The sequence below is a fragment of the Mus caroli genome, unplaced genomic scaffold, assembly GCF_978045245.1.
Source record: "Mus caroli unplaced genomic scaffold, Mus_caroli_1 scaffold_4, whole genome shotgun sequence".
NCBI classification, from domain to species: Eukaryota; Metazoa; Chordata; class Mammalia; order Rodentia; family Muridae; genus Mus; species Mus caroli.
In genome coordinates, this window is record NW_028227259.1 from 74,558,758 (window position 1) to 74,585,485 (window position 26,728).

The following is a 26,728-nucleotide window of genomic DNA, read 5'->3' on the forward strand; positions in this document are numbered from 1 at the left end:
AAAAAATGTCTAGCACAATGGTGTCGTGCTTGGAATCCCACTGCTGAAGATATGGAAACAGGAAGAGCCCTGGGGGTTTCTGGATAGCCAGTCTCACTTTCCTGACGATCCCTAGACCAGTGAAATATACTAAAAATGTATGTGGACAGTGCCTAAGGCTCAACACCTGAGGCAGTCTGCATGTCTGCAGGTATGTGTGCACACACATACACAAACACACAGAGATGCCTGTCTACACACATACACATGAAAGTTACCTTGTTACAGGTTGCTACTCTATTTTAAATATCTGTGTACAAGACATAATAATATAAGTGTGATAAATGAGATATAATGAAGCTCTGGAATGGAAAATTACTTTGGAGAGAGGGGCGTGGACATTGTGCACTGCAATGACATTCTCAATGTAAGGAGGAAAAATTAGCTAACCAAACTTTATACTTGAGTAAATCTATCACTCTAGGCTTTTCAGAAACAGCGTACCAGACTGAAATGAAGCATGATCTACTTGTTTCAAACACAGAAGTACGAACATCTGCATCAGTTTTCTCCCTCATCCGGCCAGTACTAACTCTACTCATCCAATTGTGGATTGTTTGGAAAGGGAGATTGCTCACCCAGCTCCCACGACATCACTGCACTGATTCCAAATGGAGTCTATCCCCATTTATTATATCATGTTGATCTACAATTCCTGAGAAAGAGAATAAAAGGCAAGCACTGAACCGAGCTACAGCTTGCTTACTGCTACCTTATAGCTCCCAGGGCAGGAAATGAAAACTGTCTGTTAGCTCCTGGCAGATCATGTCAGGGGTCGCGTGTAAACATGGAGATGATTATGACTCAGATCTGGCTCCGTGGGGCTGTGGGGGATCCCAAAAGCTGGATATTTGAACACCTTAGAAATGGTGCTGAAGTCAAGGGTTTAGAGTTTACAATTTGAGGTTCAAGGTTCTGCAGGAGGGAACAAAATCTAGCTAGCTGTAGCGTCTCACCTGCGCTCTTCAGTCTACCTCTCCACCTGCCTGCCACCCACTGTGGTTGACATAATTAGCTACAGGCCTGTGTCACACTGGTTGCTCCGAATTGGACTCAAGAGAGTTTAGGTTTTAAATTAACTGAGACAGAAAAGTCATTTCCTAGTGGCCTAAATTGCTTCTGAACACTGAACTCTGATCAGTACAGAATTGAAGCGCCTCGGGTGTGTGACATCTGTGGCGAACTTCTCATAGGGAGAGGAATCTCAGAAATGCAGTGTGTCGTCAGCAGTCTTTGCTTCACTAAAACATGTTTATCACTTTCTCCTGTCCTCCCTCCAATCCCTCCCATGGACCCTTTCTCTAACACCTATGCTACCCCTTTAGTCCCTCCCATTGTCAGCCTCTTTTGTTATTGCTGCATGGACATAAATATAACGATATAGAAATACAGTTGGCTGAGGCTGTTAGTGTGACTATGTGTACATGATTTCAGGGCTGACTACTTTGTATTGGAAACATAATTAGCCAGCACATTCCTGGAGTTCCCTCCTCTCATCAGCCATCAGTGTTTAGTTTGTCCATGGGTGGGACCCTGAGAGATTAATTTTTCCTCTTCCAAGTCAGCACTTCTATTGACAACCGCTGGTTACCATCAAACTGTGAGTACCACTGTTGCACTTTTAAGAATATCTTTCCATGATGATTATAGGTATAGTTTGTTGGTGTCATGGCTAGATAGCATGATTGATGTGTTCCTCCCTGGGCAGCCTACCTAGTCCTTTCTGGTACTGTGGAAGCTAGTGCAGAAGAAGGGGTCTTGCAGTAAGAATCAGTTTGAATTGTCAGAGTCCTGCGTCTGAAGTATGCGGTGTCTTCAGCCATAGGGCCTTACTTTCAACCTCTGTGAGGCCACCGAGAGCAACAGCAGCAATCTGTATTGTTTTGGAGAATCAGTTGCTCTATTCCGGACAACAGCTTGAGTGAAGGTTTCTCACTACAATACTGGAGTTTCTGTTACGATACGCTTTGGGCCTGGCGGTGGGGGCGCACACCTTTAATCCCAGCACTTGGGGGACAGAGGCAGGTGGATTTCTGAGTTCAAGGCCAGCCTGGTCTACAGAGTGAGTTCCAGGACATCCAGGGCTACACAGAGAAACTGTCTAGAAAAACCAAAAAAAAAAAAGATTTGCCTTGATTTTGTTCCTGGTGTGTATGTGTGTGTGAATTTATTTGTTTTATTCATTATGTTAGATAAATGAAAAATATGATTCCTTGGGGCTTTATCAAACCTTCTTAGTGTTATTTGCCCCTTCTCCTTCCCTCTACGTATTGACCTCCCCTCCCCCTTCATAACACCTGTTACCTTACTATCCCTTCCGTGCCACGATCTCTCTTACTTTCCCTGGTTGGGTAGTTACTCTAAGTTATATACCCATATCCGAAAATTTGGAGCTAGAAACCAGACCACATTAGAAAAATAGTATTATGGTAAATAGGTTATTAAAAGTCATGTCCTTATAATAAAAAGTATTTGCATACTCCATTTGTTTCTAGTTTGCTGTTATGCCCACAAAGTAGAGGGAGTTTTAGTGAAAGGAGCTGAAGGTCATATCTCAGCTTTGGAGAACTTCTGGTCCATGAATCACTCTGAAGAACACATATTTTCCAGCCTTCAGCGTAACCATTCTGGATGAGAACCTTTCTCAATTAGAGAACTTTGAGAGTGGCATCCTTTTTGATGATTCAGAGTCAAAACCCCCAACACTTCTCAGGATGCAATAAAGCTCTTGCTTCATGTGAGGCACAAACGGATGAAAGCGATTTATTCTCTGATCCTCAATGTAACCTTAGGGTGTGTCATTCCTGGGTGGGAGATGAAGGCCCCATTCTGTATAAACAGAAATTCATAGGTAGGTTGAAGTAGGCTATATGTTAAATAGCCCCAGAAACACAAATGCAGAAAATTCAGATAAAACAGAAATGAGATAAGCCACCAACTCTGTGATACACATCACCCATGTGTGGTCTTTTATGAGCAGGGTCTACAGATATTCAAAATCTTACAAAGAAGTCTTTATCAGTCAACGTCTAAGAAAACACCATTATCTGCAGAAAGGAAAGATACAGGGGGAAAACAAAACAATTCGTTTCAACATTTTAAGTTTACTTTGTCTGTGATACATTTAAGAAGTATCAAGTTTATCATCTAAAGTCTAAAGTTCAGACAAAACATCTGGTCTGGAAACATGAATTTATTCAGACCAGTAAAGGGAGAGCTAGCACTGCCTGAGAAGGCTGTGTCCTTAAGAGCATATTGCGGACACTAAGTGCCACCCCATGGCATGTTCCTGCTCTTCTTTCACTTTGTTTATTTACATGATGTCAGGTTTGGAGAAAGTAGGACAATAGATTTACCTAAGGATGGAGTTTTCCATTCAAGAAAAAGGAATCAGGGAAAGGCGATGAAACTATGTAGAAGAGGATGCCCCTATACACCATCCAGCACTGTAGTTGTGAAGGGATGAGAGACCATCAGAGGCAGTTAGATGAACAGTCAGAGTGTCAGATGGAGGTGCCGCAGAAGCTAACCATATAGAGAAGAATTAACCTTGGACTGGCAGAAATCAGCAAAATGATGTGAGGTGGAAATTCAGGAGGGTTTGAAAAGAAAAGAAGGGGAAAAGTCTAGAAAGGAGCATGAGAAATATGCAGTGACTGCATACCAAGTTCCAGGCTCAAGACCAAGGCTATAATAGTAAAATCAGCTTGGGTGTGAGAGACCTTTTAGGAACCAAGGATTTGACTAGAGCAAGAAGTGAAGACCGGGTTATTGAGGAGACAGGCCCACCTGTTGAAAACATGGAGGGCTGAGAGACAGAAATCAAATAGAAGATCAACTCCCCCATGCTGTCATTAAGATAATATGCAATTTGCTTGTCTGTGGAATATACTCCCCTTACTGGGCTGCCTTGTCTGGCCTCAGTGGGAGACAATGCACCTAGCCCTGCAGAGACTTGATGTGCCAGGGTGGAGGGATAACGGAGAAGGGGCACCACCCTCTCAAAGGAGAAGAGAAGGAGGTAGGGGGAAAGATTGTGGGAGGGACAATGGGGGGCAGCAATCAGGATGTAAAGTGAATAAATTTTAAAAAGGAATTGATTAAAACAAATTTAAGGTTTATATTGGCCAACTATCTGACAATAAATCACCTATTTTTTGCCTGTGGTAAAACTTTATATGCCCCAGTACAGGGGAACACCGGGGCCAAGAAGTGGGAGTGGGTGGGTAGGGGAGCAGGGTGGGGGGAGAATATAGGGGACTTTCGGGATAGCATTTGAGATGTAAATAAAGAAAATACCTAATTAAAAAAAATTGGAAAAAGTTAAAAAAAAAATAGCAGCTGCAGCAACAGCAGCAAACAAACAAAATGCCTGCACCATGACCAGGGCATTTTAACCACACTGTAAAGGGTGGTCACAGTTCTCACTTGGGGCTGAGCTGCTCTGACTCTGGCTCCTGCTCCAGCTGGGTGCGACTTTGCTTACAGTTTTGCCATTTGCCATCCCTCAGCTTCCGGCTGATGCTGTCAATGCTATCATTCTTCCCTCTTCTGTCCTTTCCATCTTCCCCCATATCACCTGCTTTCACCTAAAAAGCCGATGTTTTGTACATCACCAGACAATCAAAGTCCTCTTTGCGTTGATGGCAGAGTGCCGAGATAGTTCATTTCCTGTGTCTCTTTGCCTAGTGGGTTCCTAGAAGTTTCAGATTCTTCCATACCTCAGATGTATGGGGCACACTATTTTCACGGTTCTTGCTTCTAGCTTCTCAAATCCTACATTACTGTAATGGTGTTTGTTCAGATTTACCAACACCATTCTCTAGGAGATAGATCAATAGAAATTAGATCTTGGATCATCAAGTAGAAAAACATTCTGCTGGTAATTTGACTCAACATTAAATTCCTGTGCACTTCGCTGTCACAGCCACAGGCCAGTGACTCAGTTGCACTTAGGTTAATATTTAATCCTTTTAAAAGACTCTCAGGGCACATGTCTGTCCCTATCATTGACGTATTGATCACCATGCGTTCTTAAGCTAAGCAGTCAAATTTTAGCATTCTTCTGCGTGTTTGATGAGCCAATATGTTAATGGCTGCTTGAATGACTTGGTAGAAATAAAACTGATGCAACAAGGAGTTTTCCCATAGTTCTTCCAACTTCTAGAAGGAAAGCATCCATCATTTGCTGCATTTAAAAACATGGCCCTTACACAACTCTATGTACAGCTTCTGTTTCCTGAAGAAAGAAAGATGGTAATGAGAAAATATTCATGCTTTGAGATTTTCTTTTCAAAATTTCCTGTTTTGAATTTCAGTCTCATCCTAATAGTCAGGAGAATCAAAAGGAACATCATAAAACCACCTTAATTAATACTTAATATTGTCAATAGTAATTATCTCTATTAGCAGTAATTCAGATTTTTAATTTTATTCATTCACTCTTAAAGTTTCTAAAATCTTTATTGTATTCCAGGTAAAATAAGACCCCTGGTTTAGTGTACCCTACAGTCTATTATACAAATCCAATGCAAAACAGTCACATAAAACATAATTCAAGATTGATAAGGAAAAAAATGGGTGTAGAGGTGAGTGTGGTGTGTGGCTGAAGTATACACTCACTGCTGTGAATAGGGAAGTTGTAGAAAGCCAATATTGACAATATTCTAAAGAAAAATAGTAAGCCTGTGTGGTGGTTTGAATAGGAATGGTCCCATAGACTCATATATTTGAATGGTTAGCCATTAGGGAGTGTCACTCCATGACAGAGATTAGGAGGTGTGGCCTTAATGGAGCAGCTGTGGCTGTACTGGAAGAAGTGTGTCATTGGGGGGTGGGGGGGGGGTGTTGGGTTTCAAATGCCCAAGCCAGGCCTAGTGGCATGCTCTCTTCCTATTGCCTGCAGATCCAGATGTAGAACTCTTGACTCCTCCAACCTCGTGTCTGCCTGCAAGCTGCCATGCATCCCACCATGACAATAATGGTGTAACCCTCTGAATCTGTAAACCATGTCCAATTAAATACTTTCCTTTAGAAGAATTGTCATGATGTCTCTTCACATGATAGAAAATGTAACTAAGATAGTCAAGATGTATGTGATATACCAAAGCCGTACAAAATCAGGTGCTGAAAGGGCCACCAAGACACTCAACCATTCTTCACTGCAGGTCCTTGTCTTCTTCCCTTTCCACAGTTGATGCCCCAAGCTTGCCTGTCACTGTTAAGAATAAAAGAGATCTGTGTTAAATAAATTCTGTGATTATCTGGTGTCTTCAGTGAACTCACAACCCTTGAGTATGGAGAATTAGAGATTATCTCGGTGGCCACTGACCAAACTTCCTTAAGATGAAATATGACAGTTTCAGTGAGTTCTACATGGAGAACTGTTTACCCACCATCCCACCTGTTCTCAAGCTGTGTGATCTCAAGCACTTTGACAAATTTCCATTACTGTAGTGACAGTTCTTTCCTACTGTCACAGAGAGTATCAACCCCACTACAAGTCACTGCCTTTCCTTTAGGTAGGCTACACATCCTTCAAATGTTTGCTGACAATAGCTATAATACTTGCACTTGATTCAATGCCCTCAATGTTATTTCTGCTAAATCTTTATCAATCTCTGATATTGGCAAATTATGGGTAAGTATCTTGAGAATAATAACTTGTGTTTTGTGTATGTGATTAGACGTGTGTGTATATTTTTACATACATACACACATAAATACTCACACACTTATATATATACACATATACATATATTTGTATATATATAAAATCTCAACATGGAGAGAAACTTTATCCTTTTAGCCTAGTTTCTTCTAGATAGCAAAATAAGATGTTTTGTGCAGAGACTAAGCAATTGTGAATGCTCAGCCATAGATGGGTCATGTATATCCTCCCCCTCTCCAAAGCTCTTGGGACATCCTGGAAGAGGATGTGGAAAGACTATAAGTACCAGAGGATGGAGGGGAGTGCTGTGAAATGCCCATCTCTAGACGTGACATGACCTTTGTACACATTGGTAGTCAGAGACTGCTGAGGGAGAGAGAGCCACTCTCCTTTGGAAATGTGTCTTCTCGTAGCTTGCCACAGTGGGTGACTCTATGCCCATGTGTATATGAACACCAATAATTAGGATGCAAAGGGTTGTAAAAGAGATAGGGAACTAGAAGAAATTGAAGGGAGGTAATAATGAATGGATATGATAAAATCTACTGTGCAAATTCATCATATTTTCAAAGAATAAATTAAAATTGCCAATGACTCTCTGGCCTTGACATCCATGTGGTGGTTAAACCAAGGCAGGCAGACATTGGGGGGGCGGGACAGTGCTTAGAGCTGCTGACAGGGGTAGATCCAGATACCTACAGGGGCTGCTGCCAAAGGCAGCTAGCAATTAGAGAAGTGCTCAGCAGACATTTTTCTGAGGGGAAAAATGCTTAATTAATTGGGGCTGGCACACTCTGTGGCCAGTGAAAAAACTGAATTCTTTTAACTCCTTGGGGCTAGCGAGAAAGAGAATGAAACAGAGAAAATTCACACATGTACACAATCATACACACATACACACACACACACACACACACACACACTGAATGGACAAAACAAAAGGCAGAGTCCAAAAACTTCATACACACAAATATACATGTATATACACATAAACACATACACATATTCATACAAACCTACAGACAGACATATACACATTCACACATAGAATGGTTAGAGCAAAGCTTCAGCAAGCAGAGTCCAAGTCCTCCACACAAACATCCATAAATACATACAACCGGTGGGTGGAAGGAACAATGTTCTAACCCCCATTCCCTCAAACGTTATACATGCACACTTAGTTAATGGGAGAAAGAGACAATGTTCCGGCCATACCACACCACTCCTTACATTATTTTTTTCTTCCATTCCTTAAATATCCCAGCAAAATCTTTCAAGCAGTATACAGTTATAATGTGATTATGTTTTAGTTTTCTTCTTGATAATGATTATGAAAAAACAGTGTGCTTTCCAATACCTTTACAGGGAATATCCTTACATAGCACATGTAAAGCAAACAAATTATTCTAAAAACAAACAAACAAACAAACAAAACCTCGCTTTTCCCCCTAGTGCGGCCGACTCTGTAGGTATGCGTGGAGCCGAGGTTGCGGGTCTCTGTTCCACAGGATGGGGTTTGTGAACGTTGTCAAGAATAAGGCCTACTTTAAAAGATACCAAGTGAGATTTCGAAGGTGGTGAGAGGGTAAAACTGACTACTATGCTCGGAAACAATTGATGATCCAGGACAAGAATAAGTACAACACACCCAAATATAGGATGATAGTTTGTGTAACTAACAGAGATATCATCTGACAGATTGCATATCCCATATAGAAGGGGATATGATCATCTGTGCAGCATATGCATATGAACTTCCAAACTACGGTGTGAAAGTTGGCCTGACAAATTATGCTGCACCCTATTGCACTGGCCTGTTGCTGGCCCGCAGGCTCCTGAATAGGTTTGGCATGGACAAGATCTATGAAGGCCAAGTGGAGGTGAATGGAGGTGAATACAATGTGGAAAGCATTGACGGTCAGCCTGGTGCCTTCACTTGCTATCTGGATGCAGGTCTTGCCTGAACTACAACTGGCAATAAAGTTTTTGGGGCCCTGAAGGGATGGAGGCTTGTCTATCCCTCATAGTACCAAACGATTCCCTGGTTATGACCCTGAAAGCAAGGAGTTCAATGCAGAGGTACATCGGAAGCACATCATGGGTCAGAATGTGGCCGACTACATGCGCTACCTAATGGAGGAAGATGAAGATGCGTCTAAGAAACAGTTCTCAAAGTGCATCAAGAACAACGTAACTCCAGACACGATGGAGGAGATGTATAAGAAAGCTCATGCTGCTATCTGAGAGAATCCAGTCTATGAGAAGAAGCCCAAGAGAGAAGTGAAGAAGAAGAGGTGGAATCGTCCCACAATGTCTCTTGCCCAGAAGAAAGACCGGGTTGCTCAAAAGAAGGCAAGCTTCCTCAGAGCTCAGGAAAGGGCTGCTGAAAGCTAAAGTAGTTTTCTATGAAGATTTTTTTCATAAAGACAACAAACATATTGATCAAGCAAAAAAAAAAAAAAAAACAACAACAACCTCATACACTCATAACCAAGCAACTTGTTATAGACTAATAAAGTGTAAGCAAGCAAGATAGTTTCTCAGCCAGTTTCCCTTACTGACAGGCAGCAATTTCCTGTTACAAAGAAAGAAGTAATTATTTTATTACTTATCTTTAAAAGCTATCTTGTAAGAATCTTAACAGAATCACAAATCTAAACTTTTATATGAAAATTAGTCTGATCTACCTTAAATCCTCAAAGTGTGCATCTACTCATTAGCAATCCTTAATAAATCATATCAGGAAGCAGGGGGCAAAAATGGGTGTAAGAAATCAATTATCACCAGTCTAGCCTCAGTGAGTGCTATCATTGCCCCTGTTCTCTGACCATTAAGGGTCACTAGCTTAACTAATAAGAGGGTGCCTTTCTGAACTTCATATCGTTCCCTAAGATTTCTTATATCAGAGACAGTAGTAAAAACATCTCAACCTAGCTTCACTAACAACTTCATTTTTTCAAATGTTTTCTAAGGATGGTGGTCACTGCTGACAATCTACATCTCTAAGTTCTTCTCTAGGGTGGTAATAGAATCATGAATCTGCTCCAGCAGCAATGCCCAAAAGAAAGCAACCATTTGTACTGTGAGTGCCAGAAATACTGCCCAGTGAGGGACTGGAAGCCCTTAAAGTTTTCAGGCAATTCTTAGATTAAGAGGGATGTGAGAGCCACAAGCAGAGCAGAACTCCATAGCAGTCTTCAGGACACATGGTCCTCGGGGCCGTGCCACACTGAGGCTCACCCCTGTGGCTGTGGTAACCTGTGGGCTGCATTCCATGAGTTCTAAAGCCATTTGTTGTTCCTCCTACGTGGCCCTCGGTATAAATTGTTTTAAAGTAGACTACTTTGGGAAATGTGACTTTCTTAAATCCCTGGGATATTTCTAAACATTTCAAATCAATGGTTTATTAAATAATGGCTAAATAATTTAAAAGAATACCTTAGACTTTTCCCCAAAGTGCTCTTACTCTCTATATATAAACACATTGAGTTGCAAGTTAGCATTTTATTGCCAGTCAAGATCTTATCAAGGGAACAGAAGAGCCGCTAAACATGCTAAGGACTCCATATTTGGATCCTCATAGTGCAGGGATCCACAAACATGCACCAATATTAGAAAATCTGGCAAGAAGAACTGGGTAGAATGGGGAGCCAACTTCATCAGCTTTAGCAGCTCCAATTTACTGCCCAAAGCCCTTCCTCTCCAGTACACTCACCTCAAGGAGTGGGATTTCAGTACAGGAATTTTCTAGGGACACCAGCATTAGACCACAGCAAGTCCAAATGCCTCTTTCTGACAAGTGCAAACTTGGAGAAGGAGATCCTGGGACTCTCTTTTCCAGTTTTTCTTTTATGGTAGTTTTGATAATGTTGCTAACTTGATAACAAGCCCTATAAGACCAGCGAAGAGTCCCTGGAGTCCCATTTGTGTATTATTTGTAAGTTTCCACTCTACTCACCTAACACTTACTTAAGCAGATCATTTTATGCACAGTGAGCTTTGCATGCCTACATCTTACTAGAGCTTTGTTCTCTACACCGCTTTGCACCTGGGGAGAATTTTTAAGTTTGGGGAGCCTTTGCACTTTAGGAGAACACTAAGAATATAGTAGTGCTTCAGTTATTTTGAGAAACAACATTGTAAAAACCACCCAGTTAGCTATAGAGACAAGCAAGTGTCCCCACTGAGTCACCAAATGCCACTTCTTGATTCTTACTCTCAGTCCCACACTATTGACCATGTTCTAGCAACGTAATCATAATCACATGTGACACAGATATGACACAGTGTGACTTTGTACCCTCACAAATATCCGGCAGGTGATAGTTCTCTTTCTGGTGGTGAAAAAAATCTATGACACAAAAATGCAAAACAGGAGCCGGGCGTGGTGGCGCACGCCTTTAATCCCAGCACTCGGGAGGCAGAGGCAGGCGGATTTCTGAGTTCGAGGCCAGCCTGGTCTACAAAGTGAGTTCCAGGACAGCCAGAGCTATACAGAGAAACCCTGTCTCGAAAAAAACCAAAAAAAAAAAAAAAAAAAAAAAATGCAAAACAGTCTAATTAATAATTGCTGCTGGACACCAAATTGATCTTAACTCTCAAAGTATTCCTTTCTTTAGCAAATCCTACTGCTTGCTTTATTCTAAAAGAACTGTGATCAGCACTTGCTGAACATAAACTTGGGATTTTTACTATTATTATTATTATTATTATTATTATTATTATCATTATTATTTAATCTTTCTTTACAATCCAGTCCTTATCCTCTTCCTGGGCTGCCCTCTGACTGTTCCTCATTCCATTCCTCCTCCCCCATCTCCAAGAGGATGGCCCCAGCCCCCACTCCCACTCCACCACGCCTCCCCACTCCCTGGAACACCAAGTCTCTTGAGGGTTAAGTGAATCTTCTCTCACTGAGGCCAGACCAAGCAGTTCTCTGCTGTATATGTGTGTATATCAGCTGGTGTATACTGCCTTGGTGGTGGCTCGGTGTCTGAGAGATCTCAGGGGTCCAGGTTAGTTAGACTGCTGGTCTTCCTATGGGGTCGCCCTCCTCAGCTTTTTCCAGCTTTTCCCTAATTCAACCACAGGGGGTCCCCAGCTTCTGTCTAATGATTGGGTTTAAGTATCTGCATCTGACTCTTTCAGCTGCTTTTTGGACCTCTTGGATGGCAGCCATGCTAGGCTACTGTTTGTAAGCACACCATAGCATTAGTAATCAGTAATAGTGTCAAGTCTTGGAGCCTCCCTTTGAGATGAAACAGGAGTGAAACCTTGAGGGCCAAAAGAAAGAATGGAAACAGGCAACCTCAGAAGGTAGGAGGTGGAGGGACCCTCTAGAATATACCAGAGACCTGGGAGGTGAGAGACTCTCAGGATGCAAAGGAAGGGACCTTAGATGAAATAAATGCTCAACAGTAGGGAGAGGGAACTTGTAGAACCCACCTCTAGCAGAAAGACAGGGCATCAAGTGGAGGGATGAGATTGTCATCCCACAGTAAACTTGGAATTTAGAAGGATTCCTCCTTCTAATCATGCTTACTGCTCAGATAAAATTGCTTTTACAACTTAAATTCTAAATCAGTGTCTGGAAGAGTTCCTTGCATTGTTTTATGGAAAATAAATGGCATCATTTTCTAACTTGCTGATGGGAGCTGAAGAGACAAATCACAGACTTGATCCTTTTCTGACTGTCACTATAATGACTTAAAAAGCCTTTTCATCACAGAAGAAATCTTAATAAATCTTCCTTTGACAAGACCCTTTCTTTCAATAAAGAGGTTACTTGGGGAAGTTCAGTGTTTAAGTCCTGAAGTATTTATGTCTGAAAGTAATAATAATAGTAATTTTGAGAATCACAAACACTTAGAATCTCAGAGTCAAAAAAGATTATTTTGGCCAAGTCTACCACACAGATCTGAGTAGAGTCAGCTCCCTGGGGCTCGTTGACATTGTGGTCAAAATCACATAGCTAATTCTTTGAAAGGAGATTCATGTATAGGAATTTGGCTTAATGATCTAATGTGTGTAGAGAATATAGCAAAACACTAAGAATATTTTCTAGTTTAAAATCCACTTGAGCTAACATTAAAAAAAATCAAACCTAAGATGAGGAAATAATCGTGAAGTAATGGTTTATAAACTATAACTGCTGTAGTTCGGTGCAGGAGTAGAAAGGGGATCTACTTTTTTTATTTTCCATCTCATTCAATCAAATGTGAGAGACATGCCCTTTTATACACACACACACAGGCACACACACACATACACACACACATACATACACACACACACACACAGAGTACAGATCTAAAAGAAGCCATCATAGAAAGTACAACAAAAGAAAACTAAAATAGAAAATGAAAAACCCCAAGCTGTTATTATAGCTAGAAAACCATGGGAAAATGGACTCCAGAATAACTATGTTGTCTATTGGTTGAAGTAAAGGAACAAAAACGAGGTGTAAAGTTGCTACTTTTTCCTCTCTGAAGAGTGATTTTTTAGAAAGGGCCCTGAGTCCATTTTCTTCTATGCAATCCATCAGCTTAACAACACAGAACAATTCTGGAAAAGAAAAAAAAGATACAAAAAAGGAAAGGGATTGTCGATAAATTGTGGTTTGCACTGATCGAAAGGCACCATTCAGAGTGCATGGTAAAGCAGTGACTGAAGATATAGTCATGGCACAGTGTTTGCCTAATGTATAGGAAGGAGGCTGACACTACTATTTGGCATCACAAATACCAAAAAAAAAAAAAAAAGATATAGAGAAATAGTTTAATTATTTGACAGTATTTATGGCAACATCAGAAGCAAGGAAATCAACACTGTCTATTTTTTTTCTATTTCATGTGTGTGGCGTGCACATGTATGTCTAGGCATGTTTCCATGTGTAGGCACACCTGTGTGCATGTGCCTATGCAAGCCCAGGAGTGATTCAATTGCTGATATGGTTAGTGTCATATACGCTTGCCCCCGGGAACATGATCTCTGCTTTCAGAGGTTGGAGTGGCAGGCCCATTTGGCATCTTCCTGGCTTCTGAAGATCCTACTTAATAACCTCACAAACGTTTTAACCACCAAGGCATTTCCCCAGCCACAGTATCTCCACAGTTTTGCAAGAGCCATGGTGATAGTCCACTCTCATGGTGTCTACAGCTGCTCCATAAGCTCGGATAATCAATCAAGAGTAAAGGTATGTGATTAGAGGTTTATATAAAGCCCTGTCTGACCAGTGTATCAAACCTTTCCACAAAATTCAACCTTCAAACACAAGGCAATCCTAGTTCAAGAGAAAAATAGTCATGCACACAGCATGAGAAAAGTTGAGAGTGACTCCCCAGAAGTGGATCTTGAACTGGAGCTTGGACAGAGAATGAAAGGTTTACGATGGCAGAAAATGCACCAACCTGCTGAGAAAATGGAAAGACATAGACAGAAAACAAACAGATGTTACTGAGTTCAACATTTGTGATTTAAAATACATCTAATGACCGGACAGATATCTCTGTGGTTAAGAGCACTTGCTGCTCTTTCGGGTGACTGGGGCTTGATTCCAAGCACCCACATGGTGACTCACAACTGTCTGTCACACCAGTTCTGAGGGATTGGATGCCTTCTTCTGATCTATGTAAGAAACAGGCATAGATGTGGTGCACATAAGTTCATGCAGACAAAACAAACACACACACATTAAAATTAAATTAAAATTTTTAAAAAGTGAAATGCAATCTCAATGGATCGTTTGAAACCACAATTCACCTTGACCCTTTTAATGGTAACACTGGAAATGCAGACAATGGGAAGTTATTTAATCTAATATGACAGCCCTTGTTTGATAGCATCTCCAGCCAATGTATGCAGCTAGTTTAGATGACCTTTGCTAATTTGTTGAATGTGTGAAAATCCCCTGCAGACTTCCTAACAGTTCCAAAGCTAAAAATAATGACCTCACCAAGGATCCATCAGCTTGTGATTCTAAAACTGTCTGAGAAGGCTGCTGGGCCTTAGCTTCCAACATGCTCAGCATCATACAGCCTACCATGGCTCCTCACTAATGGATAATAGTGACTTGGAAACTTTAAATTCACTTGCTCAAACATATACAACTAGTTAAGAGACCTTGAACTCATGCATTCCTGCCTCAAAATCTAGTGTTTTTAACTTCAACACAATATAAATTTCTTCAGCATTTTATACTTGTTATAGATTTTATGACTGAACTCTTTGGTTAACTTTATGAAGGACAATAACGAAAATAAATTTCTGTGATAAGAATCGTACATTTTACTTTTTTTCAACAATTTATGTTTTTATTCACTTTACCTCCCTATAGTAGCCCCCTCCCTCCTCTCTTCCCAATTCTACCCCTACAAGTCCCCTCCCCCCATTAACTCCTTCACTTCTCCTCAAAGAAGGGGAAGTCCCCCTTGGGTATCACCCCATCCTGGGACATCTAAGGCTGACTTCAAACTGAAAGATCAGCTGTCAATGAAGATTTACATGTTATGCGTCACAATGAGTAATTCCTTGGTGCTGCCCGTATCTAAGTCTTGTCAGGGGCAACAAAAGAATAGTTTGGGTATAAAACAGTATCCAGACAGGGGTTACCACATTCTTCAGGTGCTAAAATGTTATTATGTGGCTAAAGTGATTGATGTTGATGATCTGATTTTGTAATAAAAGATTGCTGGGGCCCAGAAAATATTAAATTGTGACAGCAGACAGATATCTGTGTTTGAATTTCTATCACTACCCAACTTGTATTTGTTTAGAGTATTTTCTTCTACCTTCCAAATAGGCAATTTATCATTTGCTTGTTGCTGGTTAGACATACTGTCACACTTAGTTGGTTTGCGTATTTGAAATGCTGATATAGGATTTTTTTTTCTCCATAGTAGTGAACATTCAGGAAGCAGAAAGGAAATAAAGGTCACAGGTCTTTCCTGCCCTGTGTCTTTAGTCATTTCTTTCAAATGTTTTAGTTAAACAAAGATTTTTGAGCAATAGAGAAGTGTAATGGTGCTGGAAACAGAACTGAGTAGAGCAGTTCTCCATCGGCCCTAGGTTCTACTTTCAAGATAGGAAAAAAAAGTGGGGAAAAGAGGATGGAATAGAAGGTGGAAGAAAGGGAGGGAGGAGTTTTGTGATTTACACATTACACTTTTCTGTAGATTCCTTCTCTTGTCCTCACAAAAGTCTGCCAATACACACATGCATGCACACAGGCACACACACACACACAGGCACACACACACACACACAGGCACACACACACAGGCACACACACACACAGGCACACAAACACACACAGGCACACACACACACATATACACATAGGCACACACACAGGCACACACACACAGGCACACACACATACACACATAGGCACACACAGGAACACACACAGGCACACACACACACAGACACACAGGCACACACACAGGCACACACACATACACACATAGGCACATACACACAGGCACACACACACAGGCACACACAGGCACACACACACACACACACACACACACACATCTTTCTCTACTGTCTCCCAAATACCACTATCTTGCAATTAACTATATCAACAATGTGGCAGTAATTTCAAATAAATTAGAAACTGCCTACTGCTCTGAGGTTCCCAGGTGACAGACCTCTACTCTTTTGCTAAAGCTGAATTGAGTTAGCAAGTGCTCGCCCACCAGGTGGCTGTCAGTATTGCTGTATAGCCCTTCAGAGGAGTTGGTAAAATGTTTAATATGTTTAATAGACTTCCTAGTCATATCAAAATGTTTTGTAATGTTGATATGCAGTGTTCACAATTTCATAACTGAGTGAAAATTGTCCACAGCTGAGCTATTCAATGTGCTATATCTAGATTACCCTTCTTTTACAGCTCCACTTGCTTCTCAGTATTGAAGCATACCAAAATATTAAGTGTGTGTTTCTTCTCAAAGCAATAGAGCACACTTTCCCATAGCTCTGTCAGTCTCAATCACAATGGCTGTGCTCTGGACCTTCCTAGATCTAGTAGTTTCATGAAAGACAATTCTTAAATCTAAACAATGAGGTGCTGGGGAAATGGCTCCATTGACTAGGTGTTTGCTTTGCAAGTGGAGGGACCTATGTTCTATTCCAAAATTCCACTTGTTAAAAAGCCAGGTGTGGTGGCACACACTTTTAACCCTAGTCAGGATAGGAAAAGGCAGGCAGACATTCTGAAGCTCTCTGGCCCTAACCTACTTGGCAAGCTCCAAGGCTCTGTAAGATCCTAATGGATGTCAGAGAAAGACACTGGAGGTTGACCTCTGGCCTACACTGGCAGCTGAAAACACACAAATAACAAATAACATACACATAACAAATACATGCATATACATCAAAATGAAAAAACAAACAAACAAACTCTAAAGGACCTTGCTATGTCTGGCAATTCCTTTCTACTCTACTCCTCTGAATTTGATAGAATTGACATCTATGACTTTTATGCTACAAATCAATTTGATGTTTCTATTTTCTGGCTTCTAGTGTGATTTCTATTAGAAAACTCAGTGCCTTTGTAATTCCTGAATTTATTTGTGGATAGTTTTTCTTTTGGAAACATTTCAGGCTCTTCTCTTTACTCTCTAATACACCAAACTCTATTTAGATGAGTTCACTATAAATTTTTTTGGTAAAGGAACAGAAGAGGCTTTCAACCTATACCCATCTGGAATATCTGATACTTAGAACATGTGGGTTTCTTTCCTTGGGAATATGCATTGGACCATCTCCATGTTTTTAATGCCTTAATGGTTCATTTTTGTTTTATTGCTGAACAATATCCCATTGTCTGAATGTTTTACAATTTATCTAATTACTTATAACAGGGTATCTTGGTTTCTTCTGTGTGTGGCCATGGTACCTGCTGTAAACATTCAAATGCAGGTTTCCTGTTTAACAAATGCCTTATTTTTGAAAGAGTAAGTGATTAGGCTATCATATCATAACCATATATTGAGTATTAAGAAGCTACAAAATTACCTTCCACAATCATTTTACCATTTCCCCTCCCACCAACAATAAATGAGGCTTAGCTCCTGTGTTATTACTTCTTTCATTGCTATACTAAAATACTTGATGAAAGCAGATTAAAGAAGGAGGGGTTTGGTTCACAAATTTAGGGTGCAGCCCATCATGTGTGTGCATGTGTATGTGTACATGTATATGTGTGCATGCATGTGTGTGTGCACATGTGTTTGAGTATCAATGTGTCTATGTGTGTGTGTGCTCATGTGTGTGTGTTTGTGTATCTGTGTGTCTGTGTGTCATGTTTCACTGCATGCATAAACCCTAGTTTAGGTCAGGAGCTCCCTGTCACTAGAACTTGTCACCTTGTTACAAGGTACTTAGTTCTCAAAGCTGCTGAGACTCCCTTGACTCTAGCATGATGACATTTACATGATGAAATTGGATGCTTCTTATCTTTCCCCCATTGCCAAGTTATGTTTTGGGTTCCTTGAATGCACTGAAGACCTCCTTCTGCATCTGCTTTCCAACATGCAGAATCTTTTGTTCATAACTCATTACCATAGTCCTAGCACCCTGAAAACACACACACATACACACACACACACACACACATACACACACACACAAAGAAAGGAAAGGAAAGAAGGAAAGGAAAGGAAAGGAAAGGAAAGGGAAGGGAAGGGAAGGGAAGGGAAGGGAAGGGAAGGGAAGGGAAGGGAAGGGAAGGGAAGGGAAAAGGGAAGAAGGGGAAAGGGAAAGGAAGGGAAAGGGAAAAGGGGGAAAGGGAAAGGAAAAGGAAAAGGAAAAGGAAAAGGAAAAGGAAAAGGAAAAGGAAAAGGAAAAGGGAAAAAGGAAAAAGGAAAACCACTGCCCTGAATGTCTACAAGTCTGTGAATGAGCACATTCATGCCTTAAACATTTCTACTGTACCTTTCCAGATGTTGAACAAACCCTTTTAGACCCAAAATATTCCATGTTCACAAACAAAAGCAATCTTTAAAAAGAAATAGAAGTGGGGGTAAAGTTGTTTGATCTTGCAGTGGCTAAAACGGAAAAGCAAAATCTTCTGAAAGCTTCCTGTGGTCATTCTTCAAGGCCCCACGTTGCTTACTGGTGCTGTTTGCATCCCTACTTAGGGCTGTAGCTATTATAGCATCACTCTGGGCCCAGATTTCAACTCAGTAGGCCTAATTACTGTTTTCCCCATTTATAGAAATTGGTAGCACTAGTAGAGCAGCTATATCAAGAACCCTGAGGGAGCAATAACTCTCCTGCTGCACTTCAATGGATCTATTCGCTTGGTTCATCAACTGTGTGAGTCACAGGCAAGGCTTCTTCTGAGAGGCGATTTAACAGAGGTTACATTGGGATCCTGCAGGCAGACAGATCTACTTCTTCCAAGTTTTGTCACCTTGAACAAGCTGGCTATCCCTTCTAACATTATATTTCTTCTTCCGTACTATGATGCATACCTCATAGGCTCACTGAAACCATTAGATAACATTATTCTTATTTAATGGTCTATCACTGTGAAGAGACAACATGAGTACTGCAACTCTCATAAAAGAAAGCATTTCTTTTTGGCTTGCCTACAGTGTCAGAGCTCCATTATCCTCAGGGCCAGGAGCATGGTGGCACTCAGACAAACAAGGTAGCTGGGTGTTCTACATCAGGATCTGCAGACAGAAAGGGAGAGAGCCACTTGGCCTGACTTAGACTTCTAAAATCTCAAAGCCTACCCCCAGTGACACACTTTCTCCAACAAGGCCACACCAACTCCCTGGTGACCAAGCATTCAAATCTCTGAGCTCATCAGGGCCACTCTTATTCAAACCTCTACAAACATCTAAAAAAAGGAGGAATACATGTCCTGGCACATGTATGTATGTATGTGTATGTATGTATATGTATATGTATATGTATATGTATATGTATATGTATATGTATATGTATATGTATATGTATATGTATATGTATACATTGACAGTGGCTACTACCCGTCACCACATAAAACATTGCTTAGCACTTAGCAGATATTCATCACATAACTGTTGGATGGGTGATTAATAGATGAATTATACTCTTCCTCGGAGCTAATAACATAATAACATCACCTAACTTCCTTGTAAGTGATATCAATAACAAAAGATAAACAATATATTTGTCCTTCACATATACCATTGGTGCCAGGCACAGACCTGGCACACAGCATATATCAGCAACTGATTGAATATATTTACCAATAACCACCAAAAAAAAAAAAAGCAAACAGAAATGTCTGATTTAATGCTGAATTTTGGGATGACAAGCATTTTCTTATTGAATCCATATATCTGGGAACAATTGTGTTTATAGGAACATCCTCTAGTTTTCAAGCTCAGTTCAGCAGATGGATGCTTCCAAGGAACAAATTTGGAGCAAAGATTTTCTACAGCCTGTATCCAAACTGATATACGCCCTTGTCTGTAGCTCTCTCTGCTAGTTTCACTTGTACTCAAGACAAAAGAGAAAATGGAGAGATCCTGGGTTCTGAGGTTGAAGAGTAAATGCCATGAGTAAGTTGACCTTTTCCTTCTTGTGTTATGAGGCTGATGTTTGGATGTAGCATAGAGAAGCAGGTCACTGACCTTAATAAAAATAGTTTGAAAGATTCGATCTAGTTTTCGTGTTGTGCTTTCAAGCTACTCCTTTTATCTAGAAAGTTCCTATCATGTCAGGTTTATTAATAATATCACTCAGAAAAAGGAAACACAAAGAAACTCAATCTTTGGATTAAAATAAAACAAAACAAAATCAGGTAAAAATATTGTCTGGGATTTTTTTGTTATTTTGTTTGTTTGTTTGTTTGTTTGTTTTGGTGTTCCTGAAAGCAAACAAACTATTACAGTGGATCTCAGTTTATCCAGTGCTGTTTATATACCTTGTATTATGTCCAATTCTCAGAGACACCCTTCAGGGGCAGGCATATAGATTTTATTGTTGCTTTACAAATGGAAAGTCTGGGAGCAAAGGTGAGAAACCTGCAAAAAGTCTCATACTTTCTAATTCAAAAGTTCATATTTTTTAATATACTCTTCTCTTATAATGAGATATTTTCCAAGAATTCAGTATCTTCATGGGTAACAAAACAATGCTGGTCCTTCATCTAACACCCACCACACCAAGACTCTCAACACATATGAGTTAGGGAACTAAATAAGTCTTTGGAAATTACTACCAGCAGTGATAATAAAAAGTAAAATACGTTGAGAATTGGAATATAGTTCCAAAAAATACAGAAGTAAAAATAAAAATCTGTAACCAGTGGTAAGTTTTTTCTAATCTCAATTCATGTGTGTCAAAACATGTGTTAGCCATTTATTGAGAACTCAGTATTTCTATGTTTCACGTGTTTGCCATCTTGAAGTCAAAGCTTGTCTCCTCTTGCCAAGCCTGAATACTACTGATAATTGCTCTTGTGTGAAGCATACCAAGATTCTACTAGTCACTCACAGTTACTGAAAAAGTGTAATGGAAATTAGTGGTGTAAAAAAAGAAAGCAACCCGGAGTACCCAGTATGGCAAAACTGGCTCTATAACAGCAGCTGCTGGCATCGGTCTAGTGTCCTCATCCATCCTCCCCTTTAAGAGTGACATCAGGACAGGTGAAGGGACAACTTCCTAAGACCAGTTCTATGCCATCCACGTGGATGTCTAGCCTTAGAGTGTGGTTCTCTCAAGTAGTCCTCTGAGCTACCAAACATCTTTTTTTTTATTTTATTTTAATTTTTTTTGTCTTTTATTTATTTTTTTACACTTTTTACACACAAGATTTTGTCCCCCCCTACCCCCTTCCACACTTTGACTGTTCCACATCCCATACCTCCTCCCTACCCCCTTCTCCACGAGGATGTCCCCACCACCCACCCAACAGGACCTCTAAACTCCCTGGGACCTCCAGTCTCTTGGGGGTTAGGTGAATCTTCTCAGACTGAACCCAGACCCAGCAGTCCTCTGCTGTATGTGTGTTGGGGGCCTCATGTCATCTGGTGTATGCTGCCTGATTAGTGGTCCAGTGTTTAAGAGATCTCTGGGGTACTGGTTAAATGAGACTGTTTGTCCTTCTACAGAGTTGCTCTCCTCCTCAGCCTCTTCCAGCCTTTCCCTAATTCAACCACAAAAGTCAGCAGCTTCTGTCCATTGGTTGGGTGCAATTATCTGCATCTGACTCCTTCGGCTGCATGTTGGGTCTTCCGGAGTGCGTTCATAAGAGGTCCCTTTTTGTGAGTGCTCCATAGCCTCAGTAATAGTGTCAGGCCTTGGGACCTCCCCTTCAGCTGGATCCTACTTTGGGTCTGTTGCTGGACCTTCTTTTCCTCAGGCTCCTTTCCATTTCCATCACTGAAATTCTTTCAGACAGGAACAAAGTATGGGTCAGAGATTTGATTATGGGATGGCAACCCCTTCCTTCACTTGATTGTCTTGGACACCAATTCCTGCTGATGGTGGGCTCTATAACTTCCCTCTCCCTGCTGTTGGGCATCATCTAAGGTCCCTCCCTTTGAGTCCTGAGAGACTCTCCTCCCAGGTCTCTGGTGCATTCTGGAGGTCCCCCCAACCTCCTACCTCCCAAGGTTATCTGTTTCCATTCTTTCTGCTGGCCCTCAAGGCTTCAGTCCTTTTCCCTCACCCAATACCAGATCAGATTCCCCTCTCCCCCTACACACACCCCGTCCATTTTCCCTCCCAGGTTCCTTTCTCCCTCCTCACTTGCGATTGCTTCTTCTTCCTCTCAAGTGGCACTTAGGCATCCTCACTTGGACCCTTCAGCTTGTTGACCTTTTTGAGTTCTGTGGACTGTATCTTAGGTATTCTGTACTTTTATCTTTTTAAAATAGCTTTTAATAATATCTTTCCTGTTTAAACTAACCATAGCTGACTCTTACTGCCCATGATGAAGAAATCTAATCAGAAGAATACATTGCTATTAATGCAGAACACATAACTAGCATGTCTTCAGGACTTAAAAATGGCAAAAGGCGTGATTACAAAAAAGTCATAAAAAATTCTTATTTTTTTCATTCCCACTTTTCAGATAAATAAATTATGATGTCAAGAGATGAGGTAGCTTTCTCTAAGACTTACTGTTAGAAGGAGTTACTGTCAGCCATGCCATTGTGGTGTCACTATGTCTGAATGAATGATGTAGAGGTAGCCCACACAGATATTCTTCCTTTAGATTGTAAATGTTTATTGATGATTAGATTTGTTATGAATAAGATAAAGTGCAAAATCCAATTTTTAAATTTTCATAGAAACCCAAACAGTGTGGGAGAGAAGGGAGACAGAGAGAAAAAGAGATTCATTTTAAGGGCTTCCCCTATATGTCTGAGAGGACTGATGAATCTTTATGGAAAACTGGGCCAAAGATACATACAGCCTTTGATTGTTACATTAAGTCCAAAGGAAAATTTCATCAATGAACACAATGTATTTTTATCATATTAATTTCCAAGCACTGATCCAACTCCTCCCAGATCAACCCTCAAGACATCACATCTCTTTTTATCTCCGCTTTCATCTTCTTATTTTTTAAAGCTCGCCGAGTTCAATTAGTATGGTCAATGTGCACATGGGCATAGGGCCATCCACTATAGCATGGACAAACTACTGGGGCCATGTCCTTGAAGAAAAAAAAAAAAACTCCTTCTATAGCTGAGTAGCCCTAAACTGTAAATAGTTCCTTGGCTACAGGGATCCTGGGACTTCGCCTGATAGAATGTTCACTGCCTTGATCTTTTGTGGGCCTTGTGCAGACAGCCATAGACACTGTGAATTCATAAGTGCAAATGTTCAGGTTGTTGTTAGGAACTATGCTTGTTTAATGAGTTAGTGGTTGTTGATTCTCCTCCAATAATCATGACTTCACTAGCACTGAGAAGTTAGCTAGGTTTCCAATAACACTCATAGTTTCCTGCCTGTTAAGAATGTCTAAAGTCCATTTTCAGAGCTGTTGGTTACCACCAAGGTATGTGTGCCACTACTACACCCTTAGGGTGATTGTACCATGATGATCATTGATATGGTTCGCAGGCATCATGGCTAGGTAGGACTGTGACTTGTTTCCACTGTTTCCTCTCCTTTGGAAACTCTCATGGCACCTTCTGGTATCATGATAGCTAGTAGTCAAAGAGTGGGCATTCATCATAGGTTCCAGCTCAGGGGTCTCTGGAACCTATTTCTGGAGTGCCTGGTGTCCTTGTGAATAGGTACTTATCTTTAACCTGTAAGAGGGAAATAAACAACATTTTCTATATTGCTAGTACTCAAGTTCAATTTTAACACATTAAATTTTCAGACAAAAAAAAAGTGCCTATTCCCCATTCTGCTTTTGTGTTAATAGTCAAACCTATGCATTCCCTTAGTGAAAACCTGACGGCTATTTGTGGATGGAAAAGTCCCAATGTCAAAGTTCTTTCCACAGTTAAAGGGTGCCTGAGTATTAGTTTCTACACACGACAGATGGCAGTTCCTCTTTTAAAGCAATAGTAATCTGGTCTTCTGCATGTGTGCTTTCTGCCTCAGACACGAAGTAAAAATGAATTCTTATTTCCCTTTAAGATCTTGTTACATTGACTGACACAAGAAGGACCACCTAATTTGTCCAAATATAATTACATGAGGTACAACCAAGGCACTGGCTATTCCTACTCTCTGCAGGGAAGTGCTTTGCTTTTTTTTCCCCCACGAACAGATGCAGTGTAATCTTGAGAATCCATTTGTTATTTTGCTAGTGGAGTCTGTAGCTATGCAGACATCTGTGATGTGGGATAAGAAAGATTATTTTTCAGAAATACAAAGAATATAGAGAGTAGAGTGATTATTTTTAGGATATAAAAAGTGTAAGAAATAACCTTCCCCATTGCCAATATGTTTTTCAAGCTATTGGTTGCAGGAGTGCTACAGCCCAGTCTTAATTTTTTCCTACACATTTGGTTTTATAAAATAAAATTGGAGTCCAACCTTCTACTATATCTAAGGAAATCATTTCATGTAGCAAGATAGATGTCCCTGCCCACGTTAATAATACAAGATTCCTCTGTTCCTGGGTTCTAATGATAGAATTCAGTAATGTACTGGTAGAAGTGGATGTGCAAATAAAACCTTGTTTCAGAGATATTTTCTGTTAGGAACTTGGTTATGCACTCCTATGGAAGAAACCATATGTGTCACTGCGAGTCTAACAAATAGCACCCTTCCTAATTTACTGCATAAAATCGGCCATTACAATCGTAGTCTGCTCCATTTCTTTTCAATCTTAATTTGAAAACACCAAAAAAAAGTTCACATACGGTATGTTTTATGGAAAGCAAAATGAGCTTTAAATTAAGAATCTATATTCACTTTCATATGAGACAACCATGCAGTGCAGGCTATGATCAGAGACAAAATAAAAATAATTCAAAAAGTTTGTTGAGGCCCTACTATGTGCTAGGCCTTGTTTTGAAAGCCCTACACATGTTACTTCAGTGGATTTTCACAAGAACTCTGTAAGAATAAGTATTAGCATTATTTGCCCTTATCAATAAGTACACTCAAGTCTAGAACTGTTGAATACCTCCTCAGAGATCGCTATAAGTCTGATGTCAGAACTAGAACCTAATCGGTTTGGATCTAGACTCAAAGCAGCAAACTGCCATATACTAGCCTCTCAAGAAACATTTCATGGATTTTTGGTGTGTACAAAGTAACACAAAGTAACAAAAAAAAACAAAAGAGGTCAGCAGTCAGGAACTAATGACACTGTTGGCATTGATAATAAATAAAAATTCTCGTAGAGATATATCAAAGACTTATCAGCGAAGATAGCGAATGGACAGATAGTAAAATAACTGCTAAGATGAAAACTTAGAAATCCACATTCCAGCAGAAATAGTACCTAGTCTAAGAGTTTGTAATAAGAGAAAATGTGAGTGTTTAAAGGGATAAAGGCAGACTTGTCGGGGTTTGAGTTTGGAAAGCTGATGGCGAGAACACTGGAGTAGAGAAGAAACAGTTCTCTTGGTGGTTCCTGGGTTTGGCTGAACATCTTGCTCTGTGTTTTGAGTATGATGAGGCACCACTGAGGCCAGAGAGTAGCACAAGCAGGTATTGGCACTGAAGGGCCGAAGGACAGCCACTGTGGACAACGACATAGGGGAGAAGAGAAGGATACAGTAGCTTCAGCCAGCTATGATAAAGATAACGGCAGGCCCCATGGAGACGTTAGAGTAATTCAGGAGATGATTCAGAAAATGATGGTGATTGGTTGGTAGAGTTCAAGAATAAGATGTCAGAGATAAATCTGAAGTCTCTGCTCAATGCCGAGTTTGTGGACAACAGGTTTTCTTAGAGGATTAAGAGGCCATGTCATGACATGAAGCCATCTACTGGAGTTATAGACACTAAAACTGCAGTCAGTCTTCTGCTCAGAAGGGAAGACTATGCTGGGATATTCCAGAAGAAAAGAAGCTATAGCCTCTAACATTCCTAATTTCCTCAAGGAGGAAAATGAAAACTGAGAAATCTTGGGAGAAGCGATCGTGTACATAGCAGGATGACCAAGAGAAACTGATGTCAGGGGAACATTGCAGACAATGGGGTGAGATGCTGCTAGAACCTATGTAAAATGTGGACTGAAGACTGACAAACAGAATAGGGGTTGTGGTCAGTCTGGCTTATGTCCAATCCAGCAGTAAGAATGAGTAATGAATTCATGGAGACAGGAACTCAGGGAAGCTCTCAGGATTCAGTTGTAAAGGGAGAACAGAGTATAAAGAGAAAGGAGTGGTATGGGAATGTCTTGAACTGTGTTTAAGTCTCTGATGACAGCACTTCAGAATCTGCCCCATTCATAGACTATTGATGAGATTCTCACGTGGAATTATACCATCTGGGCATTATCCAAGGAAATGAGGTGTTTATAATTAATGCGATCTTCTCAGAGAACTCTGGGACCTTTATCTTTTGTACAATTGTCCATTAACCCAA

At 40.6% G+C, this 26,728-nt stretch overlaps 1 protein-coding gene and 1 pseudogene across 2 annotated transcripts in view; both read left to right on the top strand.

Moving 5' to 3' along the window:
- Positions 1–26,728, top strand: part of Gabrb1 (gamma-aminobutyric acid type A receptor subunit beta1) — a 500,511-nt gene that overhangs the window by 411,644 nt on the left and 62,139 nt on the right. The gene's annotated exons all lie outside the window — the stretch shown is intronic.
- Positions 8,180–9,121, top strand: LOC110294403 (large ribosomal subunit protein uL18 pseudogene; annotated as a pseudogene).